Here is a 17,311-nt window from a genome sequence, read left to right as displayed (position 1 = left end):
CACTGGCTGCTGTTTCAGAGACTTGGGTTCAATTCCCAGTCCCAACCATCTGTAAACTTCAGATGGTGCCCTTCTGACCTCTGAGGCATGTATACACTGTACATACATATAAGCAGGCAAGAGGCTCATACACAAATCAAAATAAACATTAAAAGGGGATTCTTGGTCACAGTTGTTCAAACCATTAATTGATTAATTAATACAAGGGTTTGCTGTAAAGCCAATTCTCCAGTTTTGGCCTTCCAGCACGCACCACCTTCTGACCCCAGGTGTCACTATAATGCCACTCCCCCTGCTTTCTCTGCACCTGTGCCTCCACAAGCAGCCCTGACCAATCCAAAGTAGAAAAGGTTCCCTCTCTGAGTCCTTCCCCCCCACCCCACCCCGACCCCCGTCTTGCAGCATCTAGAGTTAATTTTTTTATTTAATCACTTTACAGCCTGATCCTAGCTCCCTCCCTCCATGCCTCCCAATCCCACCCTCAAGTCCCCTCAGATAATACCCCCTCTCCTTCTCTCTTCTCAGAGAAAGGGGAGGCCCCCACAGGGTACCAACTCACCCTGGCACCTCAAGTCAAAACAGAACTAAGCACATCCTCTCCCACTGAGGCCTGACAAGGCAGCCCAACTGGGATTCCTCTAATCCAGAGGCAGGCAACAGAGACAGAGACAGCCCCTACTCCCATTGTTAGGGGACCCACATGATGACCAGCTTCATATCTGCTACATATGTGTAGGGGGCTTAAGTCCAGCCCATGTATGATCTTTGGTTGGTAGTTCCATCTCTCTGAGCCCCCATGGGCCCAGGTTAGTTTGCTCTGTAGGTCTTCTTGTGATGTCCTTGACCCAGAGGGAGCCAGAGGGCTCAAGGACACCACCAGGTCTTCTCTGGGTCTTTTTGTTGACTTGTGCTAGTCTTGGCTTGGGTAGTCTTCTACCCAGAGTCCCATAAAAGGCTGAAAGGACCCTTGGTGATATTATCTGCTGATAATTTCTTGTTTCTCATTCTTCTGGTGAGCACTGGAAGAGGGAGAGAGGGAAAGAAAATTCCTCAAGTGAAGGCATCAGGTGAAGCAGTAAAGAGGTCATGTGAGGTTCAGGGTACAGTGGCCGGTAAGGGCCAAGTAGGGGTTGCAGGAAAGAAGGCGGGAGGATGGAGCAAAGACCCAGAGAAAAGAAGACAGCTTGGACCTGTGCCCCTTAGTCCAGTGCTTTCCATTCTGATGTCAGCCTTGTGCGACGAGGATTAGGGGACATCCCAGACAGACATCTTCAGCCTCATTCGAGGAGGACGGATGTGGAAGACGGGAGGAGACAGTTTCCGATCACTAAATCTAGATGCCCTTTCACTACAAACAGAGAAGGGATCTCATGACACAAATTATCTTCCTATGGGCCAAGGTCACTAGGAGCTGGCTTGAAGTATGGTGGGTGCTTTTATCCTTCAGACTTAATGATATCTTGGGCAAGCTATATGTCCTTGTGCCTGTCCCAGTGAATGTGCCCTTGTGCCAGGTGAATTACACACATGTGGCAATTTAAGGCTCTCTGTGGGTGGAGTCGCCTGCAACCCATGTTTACCTAGTAGTGGGTTATGTGCACTCAGAGATACAAAAATGTCAAAATCCCCCGTTTTGGGTGAAGGGAAGTAAGTGGCCACACTGATTAGCTATAATAGAGGTTACTATAGCAACAAAACCAACAATGGCTAGATACGACCGAAGAAGGATTTGAACTCATGGTACATGCCCAGGACACGGCACATACTAGGCTTCGCATCAAATGCATCAAATCTGTGAGGCAAATGACACAATTATCCCAGGGAACTCAGGCCCAGAGACAGCAGCAAAGTCCCACAATAGGCATCCCCTGCGCTGAACACAGTGAAAAATGGCCTTTATTATTTTTGCAAAACTAATCACAAGTCACTAAAATCCTATGGGTGGCGAAGTCAAGGCATTTAGTTCCTTTATGCTGTATGTTAAGCTACAGATGTATGACACTTAGGGAAGGGACTTGAGTTTTTTTGTCCCTGGCTGCAGTGCACTCAGCCTTCAGGATCCACCCCACACAGTGGGCATCCAGGAAGTTGGCTGGCCAACTATCCTTCCTCTTTCCAGTATAGAGTCCATGTACCTTTTGCTAAGGCCATCGACAGCCTGGCAGTGAACAGCTACCGGGGGCATTGTTTGGATGTGCGTTACTTCATCAAGTACAAAAAGGGATTGTGTGTTTTGGTTTTAAAACTTAAAGTACAGCTGGGCATGGTGGTGCACGCCTTTCATCCCAGCACTCAGGAGGCAGAGGCAGGTGGATTGCTGTGAGTTAGAGGCCAGCCTGATCTATAAAGTGAGTCTGGGAAAGCCCAAGGCTACACAAAGAAACCCTGTCTTGGAAAAGAAAAACAACAGCAACAACAACTTAAACTACAAACATGGAGCCACCTGTAAAACTGAAGAGTCTTCTAGTCAGTCTTCTGGATGACTTGGCATGCGTTCTTCTAGACTTTTTCCTCCTCCTCCCTCTCAAAAAAAAAAAAAAAAAAAAAAAAAAATGAACTCACAGAGATCTGCCTGCTCTACCTCCCAAGTGCTAGGCTTAAAGGCGTGTGCCACGATGCCCGCCCAGATGCCACACAGTGTCTTTCCAACTTTGTTTTTATGGAGTGCACTGTAAGTTATTTAATATGCTCTTGCTAGAAATGTAGGTAATCACCAGTTTTTCCCTTTTGCAAATAATCTAGTCAAACCTTTGTATCAATGTACTTGCATTCTTTTCTATTAAAAATAAAGGGGGGGGGTCTATAGATATGGCTCAGTGGTCAAGAGCATTTGTTCTTACAAAGGGACTAGTTTGGCTCCCAGCACCCACTGTGTAGCTCACAGCCACGTCTGACAACCTCTTCTGACTTCCACGGGCACCAGGCAAGCATACGGTATATATACATATGTGCAGGCAAAACACTCACACATATAAAACATCCTTTTTAATCATTTTAAAATCATGTATAGATATGTATTCCCACATGTGAATGTGTGTACCTGACCACAGGTGCCCATGGAGGTCACAAGTGTCCTCTGGAGGGGCAGCAAGGTCTTTATCCTGAACTGTCTCTCCAGCCCACTCATTTCTGCTTTGTAAAATCATTTATGTTTGTGTGTTTTTCCTGGGTATATGCCTGCGTACCACATGCATGCCCAGTAGTCACTGGAGGCCAGGAGAGCATTTCAGATCTCCCAGATCTGGATTTACAGATGGTTGCAAGACAGTGTGTGGGTGCTGAGAATGGAACCCAGGTCCTCTGGAAGAGCAGCCAGCGCTTTTATCTGCTGAGCCCTTTGTACTTGTATTCCTGAAGGGCCAGCTCTGTAGGGTCCAGTCCCAGAAGGAGATCTTCCGGGTCACAGGCTGTAAGCATCCCCTGCCAGTGGGCGTTAGGTCATCCCCATTTCCCTCTCCTGTAAACAGTGTGGTCATAAATTCCCCTGTGCCTCCCTTCCTTGCACACTTGAAGGATGAGCTCTTTAGGAGACAATCTGAGGGGGGGTAGTTTCCGGGTCACTGGGCGTAAATATTATACACGTTGCTAGAAACTGTCAGATTACTGCCTAGACAGACTGTCGCAATTTGCATTGCCACCAGCAAAGTAAGAGCCGGTGTGCTTTCTCATCCCAGGATGTATTTCTAAATGTAATTCCACTCATGTCTGGCCTTCACTGCACTTCCTGTAGGTCCCAGGATCCAGGGTCAGGAGTGTTTTGCCTAGTGACAGCTACCTTGGGAGCAGTTTCCCATCCATATCAACCAGAATGCACAGAAACAGTGTGATGTGAAGCTGTTTCCAATTTACGTACCAAAACAGTTACCAAAACATCACCTGAACCTACCTGCATGGATGGGGTATGACTTGTACATACACGGTGAACATTTCATATACAAAGAAAATCTAGGTTTCCTATAGTTCCAGGTGGAAATTTCAATTAGCTTGAATATTCTACTGAATATTACACTTTAAATTTCCACTGAAAATGTCAACAGGGGTGCTTTGGAGGGAGCCAAAGCCACTGGGCTGTGGCAAATTATTTATATGCCTGTTAGAAAGTATAGGCAGGAAAGGGCCAGAATTCAGCTTACAATTGGCCAAACATGGCATTTGTGCCCATTTTTTTTTTTTTGTACAAAGAATCATTCCTTATATCTTAGGTCTGAATGTGATCTCAAGTTTAACAGGTTGGGGTGGGGTCGGGGAATCCATTTTCAAATTTCAGCCCTCAAAAACAAAAACAGAAACAGAAACAACAAAGTCCCCAAACCCAAAGTGTTATTTCTAGAGACTAGTCTGCCCCTAGTGCAGAACTTACTTAGAAAATACTTGCAAGCAATTAAGATCCCAAGTGGCCTGCACACCTGTAATCCCAGCACTGGGGGAGACAGAGGCAGGCGGAGCTCTGTGAGTTCAAGGCCAGCCTGGCCTACAAAGTGAGTTCAGAAGTTCAAGCTGTACAGATGGCCATATACCTAAGGTGACAACTGTGTGCATGGCATCTCATTTTTTAAAAACCTGGCAGTCATAAGAATAGACAGAAAAATTGTGCCCAGCTTCATCCTGCATAAAGAAAGTCCTACACCAGAAATAAAGCAGGGCGTAAGCCAAGCTTCTAATCTAATGCCAAACAGTTTGCCTTTATAGTAAAATTTAACAGTGTTAACATATCTACTACTCTGAAGGGTCAATGCATATTTAAGTACATGACAGGTGGCCACTAGATTACTTTCCTCCTAAGATTTGTAAAGTTACAATTATTGTTAGTTACCGTTTATTAAACTCATACTATATGGCCAGGGATTTGTTAAGAATTTCTCTTTCCATTTTCTAAATACGTGAAATAAATAAATGTTATCTCTTTTTACAGCTGAGAATAGCTATTACCTGATTTCTCTGAGATGATGGAACTAGCAAGTTCTCACATAAGAATTCAAGCCTTTGGACTAGCAAGATGGTTCAGGGGTAAAAGCCCTGGACATCGAGCCTGACAAGTTCGATCCCTAGAACCCACATGGTGGAAGAGAAGAACCGAGTCCTGCAAGTTGTCCCCTGACCTCAACATGGTCTTGTGTGTAGCATGGCATGAGCATGTGCACATGCACACATGCACTTGTCTATGTGCACATGTAAATACATAAATGAAAAGAAAGAGAGGAGGAGAATTATTTAACTCTCCCTGTCTGCCCCAGACATGATGGTTTTCTTTCTGTTGTCTCCTCAAATGGCTCTGGCTGCGAAATTGGTCCACTTTGTGTGGAGAAAGGATTTAGAGATATTATTTGTTGAGACATCCCACGTGCAAGCTGTTTTAGGCCTATGAGTGACTTCCTCTAAAACTCAAAGCAATACAAACAGGGGTTGGAGCTAGGCACACAAGCTGAGCCCACTTTTGGGTCTTACATTTTCCATTTCTGTAATAAAAAATTCCCATCACAGCAACAGATGTGTTGGTAGTAACAACTGGATTTGGGTCTTTTCCTGAGAATGACATTTCTTCCATTGAAATAGATCCCTTCTTGTGTGTGTGCGCGTGCGTGCACTTCTTTGCCTCATGAAGCGAGCATTCAGGTGGCGCAAGGCTGAGGGTGACTTGTTCGGCTATTTGTGAAGAAACTGGCAGACTGGGCTCTCTCCCTGGCAGGCGAGAGAAAGGGCTGTTTGTTTGTGAAGTATCACCGAAAAGGCTGGTGCAGGTGGGGCTGTCAGTGACACGTTGTTGGAAGCTGAGAGTGACTGCAGGTGCCGCCTCTGGGACACGGATGTGTGCTTCCTCGGCCTGGGGCCGGAGAAAGAGGACTGCCAAGCTCCTAAAAAGAACTGCGCTGTTGTCCTCAGGGTGAATGAGAAAGATGTTTCAGTGCTGTGGACGGATCTGGATGGTTTGCCACGGAGGACAAAACGTCTCCTATAAAAGGCCATTTACATAGTCCTATCTCACTTGGGCTTTTGGTGACCAGATTCAATTGTGCTGGTGTCCCCTGTGCAGTGTGATATCATAGCTTCAGAGGAAGGCTTTATTTAGTTTGTCCTGGGGATGTAGTCATTTTTTTGTGTCACGGACAATGTTTTACTGTGGAGATATGAGCCAGATGGCTCAGCCACTTGCAGTCCAGGGCTAAACAGTGTCGGTATTGTTGGTGAATAAACAGATCCTTTATCTGCTGCTCATGAAACTGTAGTGCCCACCGCTGTTTGGAGATGAAGTATTTAACAAATTGTTAGGTCTTGCTTAAAGCTGCTATAACACAGCACCTCAGAAACTAGAAATCTCACATATTCTTAAAAGCAACTGCTGCCTCCCTCCTGGCTTTCTTCTCTGCCCGCCCCCGCCATCCTGAGAGCCCATTCATGGTTACAGTAGTGGAAGCTCTGATTTTTGTTTCTTTCCCACCGCAATCCATATGCTAATATGATCTGTAATCCTTGCGCCCACGCAGTGGTGGAACAACAGCCTCTTCAATTTTCTCACCCCTTCTGAACCAGGCCACCTATTTGTCAACTCTCAAGTGGCACAGTAGGGCTTTATAGGACAGTGTGCAGGGTGTAGAAATTCACTTGCAGAAGTGGTTTCTTCCCAATGCTTTGGATACAGAAGGGGCGGTGTCTGGAGAGGTCTTCTTGCATGGCCACTTGGTGTCCATCAGTGGGGTGAGCTGCCCACGCACCCCGAGCTATAGCGCAAATGCTTAGAAGAACTGTGAAATAATAGTTTTTCTTAGAAGAATGTGTTTGGTGTCTTTCTCTGCATTTACCAGTGGCACTAGTCCTTTCTCTTCTTCCTCTTTTGTTTGAGCACACACCTTCTCTTTTTAAACCGAGCACACTTTTCAATTTAACTTGGCCCAGCTGTGGCCGGGTCCATTGCAATGTCAGAAGTATTCGTTTCCTGTTTTAATTGCAGCCAAAGCCAACCTTGACTGGCAAGGAGAAAGCCACTGACAGGTTTGGGTTGTGTCCAGACCTCCTCAGACTCTCCGTCAGCCAACTGTTTGACAGTCTATGCAAATACATGCAAATGCAGGGACACTGGCCTGACACCTGCAGAAAGTGACCATCCCCACTCAGGCTTGGCCTCCTCTGTAACTGGGGGGTTTTGAAATGCTGCTTGGTTGCTTTCTGTCAGTTTATTATGCATTTGTCAGCAGAACGTTGGGCTGGTGAAAACACTCCTCTTTGTCCTGAGGAGCCACACAGCTCCGTGTGGTGCCGCAAGTGCCAGGGATAGTGGGATGGCTTCTGGCCAGCTCTTGTGAATCCTTCCCTCTGTCCCCAAGACCCGAATGCAGACTCCGAACTCTTGTGGGCTTGCCCACACGGAGGAAGGCCTTCTGTTTCTCTGGATGTGAAGACATAATGTTGGTGGTGGGGCAACAGAGTGAAAGGCCAGCTCCCTGGCAGCTGGAACTTGGTGACTTTGAGGGAAAAATGTGTCCTGGATTTTAAAAAGCCAAAGTAAGAGAGTCTGCCCAGGCTGTCAGAGAATCAGAGAAGGGGAGAAGGCCGCCTGCTTAGAGTGGGAATCAGATCAGCAGCCACATACAGCACCCCCAAACTGTGGGAAGAGTGCCAGGTGGCAAGACTCTGGCAGCCACTTGCCGGTCGGCCATCTCGGCTCCCATCTGCTCAGGCCTTCACTGGCCTCTCACAGCCCTCGCTCTGAGAGACGCTGGCACTGGTCAGACAGCTGTTCCTTCTGAGTTCTATGTGAGGGCGTGTAGGTTCAATCTTGCCTTTTTGAAGGTAAGTCAGGCAACACCACCATCATCGTCCCAGAGCCATAGGCTGGAACAAGGTCTGAATTCCAGTGCCTCCCTTCAGTCATGGCTGAGGGAAGAATAAGTGTAGAACACCAAGGGACCATCATCCTACAGACTCCCTAAATGTTAGCCACCAGAGCTGGAGAGACCACTTGTTATTTTCATGTGGCTGGGCTTTAGTTTTCTAGAACAAGTCATTTGGAGAATGGCTGTGTAAAACAGACCTTCTAGGGACGGCTCAGTGACATAAAAGTGTCTGCCACACAAACACAAGGACAGGAGGAGTTCTAATCCCTAGAACACACGTAAGAACAGCACGGGGTAGCATGTCTAAAACCCCAGCTGGATGCCATCGTGAGATGCTAGGCAAAGACGAGGGAACACCTAGAACTCTGTGGGCCGGCTAGCCCGATGCATGAGGTAGCAGACAGCAAAGAGCGATCCAATCTCCAATAAGGTGGAAGGTGGGGACTGACGCCCAAGATTTCCTGGAGTTCTCACACACACAACCAGAGCTTCTCAATTCAGCCTTCCACAGACTCAGGCTAGAAGGACCTTGAAACGTGTGTGTGTGTGTGTGTGTGTGTGTGTGTGTGTGTGTGTGTATGTGTGTGTGTATGTGTGTGTGTGTATGTGTGTGTGTGTATGTGTGTGTGTATGTGTGTGTGTGTATGTGTGTGTGTGTATGTGTGTGTGTATGTGTGTGTGTATGTGTGTGTGTGTATGTGTGTGTGTGTGTATGTGTGTGTGTGTATGTGTGTGTGTGTGTGTGTATGTGTGTGTGTGTGTGTGTGTGTTGAAGGGTGGGAACCTATATGTATACAACCTAGACATCTTGGACACACAAAGAACTCTGGCAATGGCTGGTTTTGCTCGTAGTTAACGCTGCAGACGGAGCTACAGCTCAAAATAGATGTTTTGTTTTGTTTGCCTAGAGATCTGGGTAAACTGAGGCATAAAGGCATTCAATAAGAATTTACCCAGGCTCATATAGTAGATCTTGACCAGTGTGTGCAATAGGACCCATTTCTTGAGCACATGCCTTTTCTTAATAATACCAGGTAGCACGTGTGATGGGGAAACCTCTAGCGGCCAGATAAACATCCACACAACATGGGGGTGAGGCGATCACATGAATGATTAAGGTGATTTGAACTAGATGCATAGGGGCTTCCAAATGGGACGGGGAGTAGGGGTGTGTGTGCGCGCGCGCGTGCGCGTGCTTGGGATCAGAGCCCCAGTTACCCTGAATACCCACGAGACCCATATTTCTGTGGTTGTCGTGACATCAGCAAGGAACGAAAGCCGGCTGGGTTTGGCGCTGAGTTTTGCCAGCCCTGGTGCCTGGTACGAGGTGACTAGACCCACTTCTCTGCTCAGTGCCAAGGCAAGCTACTAGTCTTGTTTGACTGAAAAGGGAGAATTGTACCTCACCAGCCCTAATTCCTAGGATCTCTTATTTAAATGAACGTATGCTTTGCCTAAAATAAAATGAAAAAGTCTAGGATGGAAGAATATTACACATAAACAACTTTAGTTTTCCTTCTCTTGCGCACTCCATCTCGCCTCTTTTTAGAAATACACTTTGGAACCCAAGGTAGTTGTATCTAAGTAGCTTTAATGTTCTTTCAGGGCTGTGTGCAAGGTTGTGGTCATTCAGGCAGCAGTAACTTTGAAAAAATGACCCGTCTACACCCAAACAATAACAGAATCCCCCTTTTTATGTTGGAAACGCCCACGGCTTTCTGCGCATCCCCAGACTCCCCACGTAGATGCAACTGTTTGACCAGCCTTCCACTGAACAAGTTAATTAAGCAAAAGAAAACGTGTCAGTTTCTGCCAACCTCACAAAAACAGAGCTGTGGGGGTAAAAAGGGTCGGCCGAATTAACCCACATTCCTGAACGGGTTCACTAAAGCGAGGCCTGGCTTTGCGGCAATGCCAAGGGGAGCCGCGCGCTGGATCGCCAGTCACATTTATCAAGACATATTGTTCGCCAGATCATACCGAACACAATTAAAGCTGCAGGACCTCGGGGGGGGGGGGCGCGAGGCTCGGGGTGAGCTTAGCTTAATTTAAAACGAGAGAGAAAGAGAAAAAAGAAAAAAAAAAAAAAAAAAAAAAAAAAAAAAAAAAAAAAAGAAACTTGTCACGACACGGTGCCCACCACTGACATTCTGCACAGTGCTGGGGACAAAATCGTTTTCCGCCGACCATATGCAAACAGTAAGTTGTTTTTAGTGTTCCCCCCTTTTCTATATCCCCCCCCCCTTTACTCTCCTTCTTCTCTCCTCTTCCACTTCCATGAAAAGCACAGGCCGTGTGCAAAGCGACTGTATACTGGGCATGCCATTTGTCTTAGCCAGACCAAACCTGGGTTACCCCCACCCCTTTCTTTTTTTGGTGCTGCGGGGGCTGGGCGGGGAAGAATCACTTCTTAAATCCTTCTGGAAGCTGGGAAAGCCGAGGCCCCAGGAATCCGGCTTTCTAGCCAATTAAATTTAGTTGCCCCCCCCCACCCCGCTTGCATTTTGGTTTTTCTTTCTTTATGTGGAGCCAGGATGGAGCTTAGTGCCCAGCGCTCTACCCCCCACCCCACCCCATTTGAGCCTCCTGCGGTCCCCAGGAAAAGCAGAAGTTTTCAGCAGCAGCCAAAGGGAATTCAGACTTTGCCTGTTCACTGGGGGAAAGTTGGATCTGCACCAGTTTGGTGTTGAGGCCAAACAAGCCTGATGTCTTCACTCCCAGTGAGTACTCCCCGCCCCCACCCCATCCCACCCTGTATCGTGTGTGTGTGTGTGTGTGTGTGTGTGTGTGTGTGTGTGTGAAGTCCTTGTAGTGTTACACCATGAGAAAAGTATCCTACAGTTACAATTACATGGACCCACATTGCAGCCTTGAGACAGGGACTGGGGCCAGCCCTCCACTGCCTCATTATGCAGGCAAGGAGTCCACCCCCCCCACCCCTGTTTGTGCATTGGAGGATTCTTAAAGTTACACTTTGGGAGCAATGGGCTCTTCAGGCCCCACAGAGTTCCTTGGTGGGGACAGCCTTGGGTTCTTGGTGACAGAGGTCATATTTGATCTGGAGGTGTTGATGTCTAGCTTAGGGTTTCTTCTGCATGGACTTGGCTTCTACTCAAAGACTCAACGCATCTCAATTGCCAGACCACGCAGGCAGGCTTTGTTGGCCCCCTTGAGTGCATGTGTCTCAGGGGTGGAGATAACAAATAACCTTGATGAGATAAAGGGGTATAATCTAGCCAGTGGTCAGACAGACAGACAGACAAATGGAGAAAGCAGTGGATGTTTGGTGTGGAAGGTATATAGAGGCCCACATGGAACGCAATGGCGACCATAACATGTATACGTACACCCTTAAAGACACACTAGGTCAAGAACCTTTTTAAGTGCATGACTCCACAGAAAACAGTTTTCCTCAAAGTTTTCTACTTGGCTGAAGGAAGCAACAACAAACACAGAACATGCTTGAGGCAGAAACCATCAATAAGGAAAGGTGCCCTGGAGCTTCCAGGATTCTTCAACAGTTGTCTCAATTAGTTCCTTTTCAGCGTGCTGACACCTCAGGAAAAGGGCAGCAGAACTCACAATGTGTCACCCGAATATCTCATCCCTTTAAGAAGTCTTTGTTGTTGACTGAAAACCATCTATGTGCCTGGCAGAGTGGGGTGGGGACAGGCTAGACCTAAGTGACTCAGGCCCTTCAGGAGGATTTTCCTTGTGTTCTGAACAATGAGTTTCATTTGGTTGGCGCCTTGGGAGACCTAGTGTCCCTAGGTGTAGCACAGCCCCTGAGAGGCTCCCATGCGGTCTAAAAAGAGTTCTTCTGGGACCTAATGGAAAACCTGTGTCACGCTTGAGGGAGACAGAATGCCCCAGAGACACATCCTCATTTCTAGGGCTAGCATACCGGCTGTCTGGGCCCCTTGTCCTGCCTTCTGTGTCCCCCTGCCCTTTGCTCTGGGCTTACTCCTCCCTCTGATCTCTCTACTGTCCCCAGTCTCCACCACGTGCTGAAGGCCACACTCTGCCATTCTGAGCACTTCTTGGAGCACAAACATGGGGGTTCAAGTCTCTTGTTATTGTGTGTGTGTGTATAGTGTTTGTATCTGCATCTATAAATTTGTATATGAGTGTGCGTTGCACATGCACACATAGCAGCCACTTGTCACCCCTCAGATGCCACTCATGTTGTTTTCTGAGACAGGATGTCTCATTGTCCTGAGGCCTCACAGATAAGGTCAAGCTGCCCAATGAACCCCAGATATCTGTCTTTACCTCTCCGACACTGGAATCTCAAGTTCTTACTGCCATGTTCAGCTGTAAAAACAAAACTATTCATTTCTTTGTTGTGGGAGCACATTGTGCAGCCATGTGTGTGCCTATGCATGCATGGAGGTCAGAGTACAGCTCTGCACAGTCAATTCTCCCTTTCCACCTTTACCTGGGTTCAGGGATTTGAACTCAGGTCCTCTTGCTTGTCAGGGGAACACTTCGTTGACTGAGATGGCTCCCTGTAGTTTTGGCAGAGTGGGGGACACATGATGGGCAAGCCCCCTACCAGTGAGCTATGCCTTGAGCCCTTCTTCACTGCTTCTTGACAGTAATGTATCATAGGCCCATCACTTGACTCGTCTGTAGGAGAGGACCCATGACAGGGCTGGCGCATAAGGCTGTGAGCTCCAGTTAATGTAAAGGAGCGTATATGGTGCACTGTTACAACCCCTGTTGCCATCGGTCTTCAAAACCCTTGCATGCCCGTACTGCCACTTTATTTGCTGTGGCAGGCAGGCATGGTAGAATTGGACAGCTCTTTTTTATAGAGCCAGGCTGAATTCCTTAGGTTTTCTGGCCAAGTCTTGGTGGCTATTGCTTCCGTGGGCAAATCTGGCAGGACAAAGGCCACTGAGGGCCTTCCTTCGTCATCGTCATTGCTGCTGCTGGGGTGGGGCTTGCAGGCTGAGCAGAGCTTGCTATGAGCAGATAAAGATCTAGAGCTACGTCTGCCCTGTCTGTCCAAAAGACCCACTCCACAGTGAGGCGTGAGGGTCAGAGATGTCAAGTGAACTGGTCCAGGGTCACACAGTAAGACGAGGGGTAAGAACCTGGCCCATCAGCTGATGGCTGTCTGATTTTGCTGGATACCAATGTCATATTCAGATGACAAGATGCTTAACAGAGTTCTGTGCACATCCTGACATTTACCCAAACATTTCCTCTCATGAACTTATGGCCTGAACTCCAGGGTTTAGACCATCCAGGCAGGGTTTAACACGTGGTACCAAAGCAATGGGGATCACTAGTACTCCTTCCCAAATCTGTCCTTGGGTGTGGGTTTTGCTCATAAGGGTTAGCATCTGAGTGGTCAGGGAGCTGAACAATTAAAAACAAAAACAAAATCAAAATGACACACCCGAGAAGAGGGACTCCAGAACTCTCTGCTCCCACCCCAGCTCTCGCCCACCTGCACCCAGGCTAACCCAGCACTGCCCCTCCCACGATTAGCATCTAGGCGGTTTCCTAACAAGCCTGAGGTTGAAGGGGGCCTCTTGTTGGGTGAGATTTATGAGCCTGCACTTCCTGGGGAGACTTCCCACGTTGAATTGTGAAGCACTTCTGACCTTACTGCCCAGAACAAGAGAGGGGTGGAGAGGGGAGGGACCCAGGGCATAGGAGGAGGCAGGGAGAGGGGACACTGCATGGCCAGATGTCAGGAAGTGGGATCTGTAGATACACAAGCTGCTGGCGCAGGGACTGGGGACCAGATGGGTGTGTGTGTGTGTGTGTGTGTGTGTGTGTGTGTGTGTGTCTGTCTGTCTGTCATCTGTCTCCCTTCCCCTTCCACCGGAGTGACCATGGGTACATACTCAGAATGTGGATGGACTCAGGGATAGGAGAAGAATCTGCCCTGGCCTGGATTTGCCTCAAACACCTTCTGGGGGAAAAAAGGTTGCTAAACTGATGGGCTTGGGGATTTGGGGTCCCTTCTGGCTTTTAAAAAAATATATTTTATTAATTTATTCATATTACATCTAAATTGTTATCCCATCCCTTGTATCCTCCCATTCCTCCCTCCCTCCCATTTTCCCCTTACTCCCCTCCCCTATGACTGTGACTGAAGGGGACCTCTTCCCCCTGTATATGCTCATAGGGTATCAAGTCTCTTCTTGGTAGCCTGCTATCCTTCCTCTGAGTGCCACCAGGCCTCCACATCCAGGGGATGTGGTCAAAAATGGGACACCAGAGTTCATGAGAATGAGGAGAATTAATTGGTGTCTTCCAGCCACATTCCTGTTTCATCCTAGAGCAGAGCTTGGGGTTGGGAAAGTATTGTGCTGATGGATAAAGAATTTTCAGGAGGTAGAATTACCATATCTTTCATAAACCACTTTCTGGCTTTTGTAGCCACCCCTTGCTCTGCACACTGCATTTGGATATCGTCCTTTCTGCTACCCTCCCTTCTCTGGCTGAGGGAAAGCTTTCGGTGGTGGTTATCATCGCTAGCTATCTGCTTTTCCTGTTTGAGGGAGCAGAGAACTCCCAGAGAACGTTGGGTCGGCTCTGCTTGAACTTGGCTGCGTATTGGCACCTTCTCCGGCAGAGATTTGTAAGGTCTGGATAGCTGGGCCCTAAGCCAGCAGGGTGATTGGTTGGTCTAGGGCGAGGCCAGGATGCAAGGATATCAGATCTCCTGTGTCCAGTGAAGCTAACTTCGGAGCCCTGCTTCCTGCCAGCTGCCGTCGAGCATCTGGAAAGTGAGTTCCAACCTGTGCCCGAAACTTACAGATCAGGGAGATAACGTTGGAGTGGCTTATTGGGATGTGCAATCCATGCTAAAGTGACACTGCGTTAAACAACACACTCTTTATACCACGGTTCCCAAGACCAGGCTCCTCAGAGGCACCAGCTGGAGTCTGGCTGCGCCACTGTGGTCCCATAGTTCTTGGATCACAGGGGCATGTCCTCAGCTGATCCTGCAGGGCGTAGCCCCAGCTTGCGCTCTGGCATCATCTTAGAGCAGGCTTTCCCACACCACAGGGCGTTCATATGTGCTTCGTTTGGTTGACACCTACTCATCTTTTGTTCTCCCCAGCACCACCCCCATTGGTAAGAATGCATAGTCTCTGACCCGCCCACCCCCTCAGCCAATGGTAAGATGAGAGCCCTGCAAGGATAGCTGTTGAATTCATTGCTTTATCCCTACATCCACAGTGAGCCCACAGTGATTCCGGTCCGATGGGGTTGGACTGTTCCGGTCACTCACACCTCCATCTTTGGGATCTAGCTTTTGCATTTACTTTAATTTCGCTGGCTCAGTCTCGGGGGCTATAATGTTAGTTGTTTTTGTTTTTGTTTGTTTGTTTGTTTTTTTGTTTTTTGTTTTTTGTTTGTTTGTTTTTTAATCAGCTTGACTCCTAAAGAAAGAGAAGCTCAGCTGAGATATTTTCTCCGGCGGATCGGCCCGTGGTCCGCCCGTGGTCATGATGGAGAACAAGCCAGTAATCAGTGCTGCTCTCCAGCCTCTGCTTCGGAAAGAAGTCTTGGCGTGACTCGAGACTGGCTGCTGCTGTTGTTGTTTTCTTTTCTTTTCTTTGAATCTGGGAACCCAAACTTCATTTTGGCTCTCTCTCTTCTCTCCCTCCTCATCTCCCTCTCCCTCCTTCAGTGTGTGTGTGGTGTGTGTGTGTGTGTGTGGTGTGTGGTGTGTGTGTGTGTGTGTGTGTGTGTGTGTGTGGTGTGTGGTGTGTGTGTGTGGTGTGTGTGTGTGTGGTGTGTGTGTGTGTGTGTGTGTGTGTGGTGTGTGTGTGTGTGTGGTGTGTGTGTGTGTGGTGTGTGTGTGTATGTGTGGTGTGTGTGTGTGTGTGTGTGTGTGTGTGGGGTGTGTGTGGGGTGTTGGGGGTAGGGGTAGAGGCCAGAGGATAAGACAGGGTTTTTCATTGGCCGGGAGCTCACCATTAGGTTGGGCAGCCAATAGAGATACACTTGTCTCCGCCTTCTCAGGGCAGGGCTTACAAGCAGGCCCTACCTACCTACCTACCTACCTACCTACCTACCTACCTACCTAGTTTTTCTGCCGGTTTTGGAGGAAAAACTCCGAGAGGGTTTTTGTTTGCCCACTGAGCCTCTTCCAGTTCTGAGATCTTGCCTTTTATTTTCTCTTTTCTCTGGCGCCACATTCCCACACAGATGGTTGTTCTTTTTTATTTCCTCCATCTTTTCCTCTATCTGCCCCCCCCCCTTTCTCTCTGATGGATTCATCTTTTCCCCCACCCCCTCTCTTTCCGTCCCCCCTCTCTCCCCCCCCCCATCCCATCTCTCTTCCTCATTCTTTTGGTACCATTCTGGTCATATCCTGTTCATGTTGACTTTTCCAGGTTCCCCTTCCCACAAATAATTTGAAGTAATTGACATTATAGCATAATTAACAAATTGGTATTTACTAAATAATAATAAAATCCAATAAAAGGATTGGGGATTGATGTGGGTCTCATCTTGGCCTCAGAAGAGCTCACCTTCTGTCCTTGCAATGACTTCCTCAGTGCTCACCAAATCTTCCTAAACACACAATTATTGCTAAAAAAAGAAAGAAAGAAAGAAAGAAAGAAAGAAATTGATTTCCTTTTCTGATTGTAAAATGGATTCTTCGTAGTTATAAGAGATAAGTTAAGTGTTGGCGTGGGGGGAGGTAAACATGGGGCTGGGGTATGTTCACTCCATAAAGTGATTGTCACACAAGCAAGACGGATGGACTTGGAGCTCCAGTGTCCATATGCAAAGCTGAGTGTGCTGACATGTGCCTGTGTCCCAGCCCTGGAAGAGGAGGCAGGTGGCTGCTTGAGGCTGGCTGACCAGACAGTCAGGCCTAATTGACAAGTACCAGTCCCAGTGAGAGACTTTGTCTCAAAACACCAAGGTGCAGGGTTTCTCCGAAGCAATACCTGAGGTTGACTCTGGCTTGTACATATGTACCCCTCATGCGTGTATATACACACATGTTTACATGCATATACACACACACACTTGTGTACACACACATGTCTATGCACATGTACACACCCATGTATGCACACTCATGTAACACATACATACATGTACACACAGCATAAAACTATAATAAATTCTCACTATTCAGAGATAAACAGCCAGTATTTTTTAAATGTTTCTCCCACCTCCCTCCCTCCCTTGCTCGCTCCCTTCCCCTTCTTCCAGACTCCACATACACATATATTTAGACATACTCCTCTACTTGAGAAGATATTTTACATGAAGTCTCTGAAACTGCTGTGGTGTCTTTCTCTGTCTAACAACCTGAAGCCCTAGAAAATTACTTGTAATTGCTTCAAACTGTTTCAGATTCCTGGCTGGCCAGCAACCCTCCCCATCAACCCATCTTCTCCACCACCCACCCACCCCAGCGTTGGGCTTGTAGGTGTGTGCACCACACTTGGCTTTTCCATGAGTGCTGTGCTGGGATCTGAACTCAGGTC

This window comes from Acomys russatus, chromosome 8, assembly GCF_903995435.1.
Source record: "Acomys russatus chromosome 8, mAcoRus1.1, whole genome shotgun sequence".
In the NCBI taxonomy this organism is placed as follows: domain Eukaryota; kingdom Metazoa; phylum Chordata; class Mammalia; order Rodentia; family Muridae; genus Acomys; species Acomys russatus.
Note: the sequence above shows the minus strand (reverse complement) of the source record.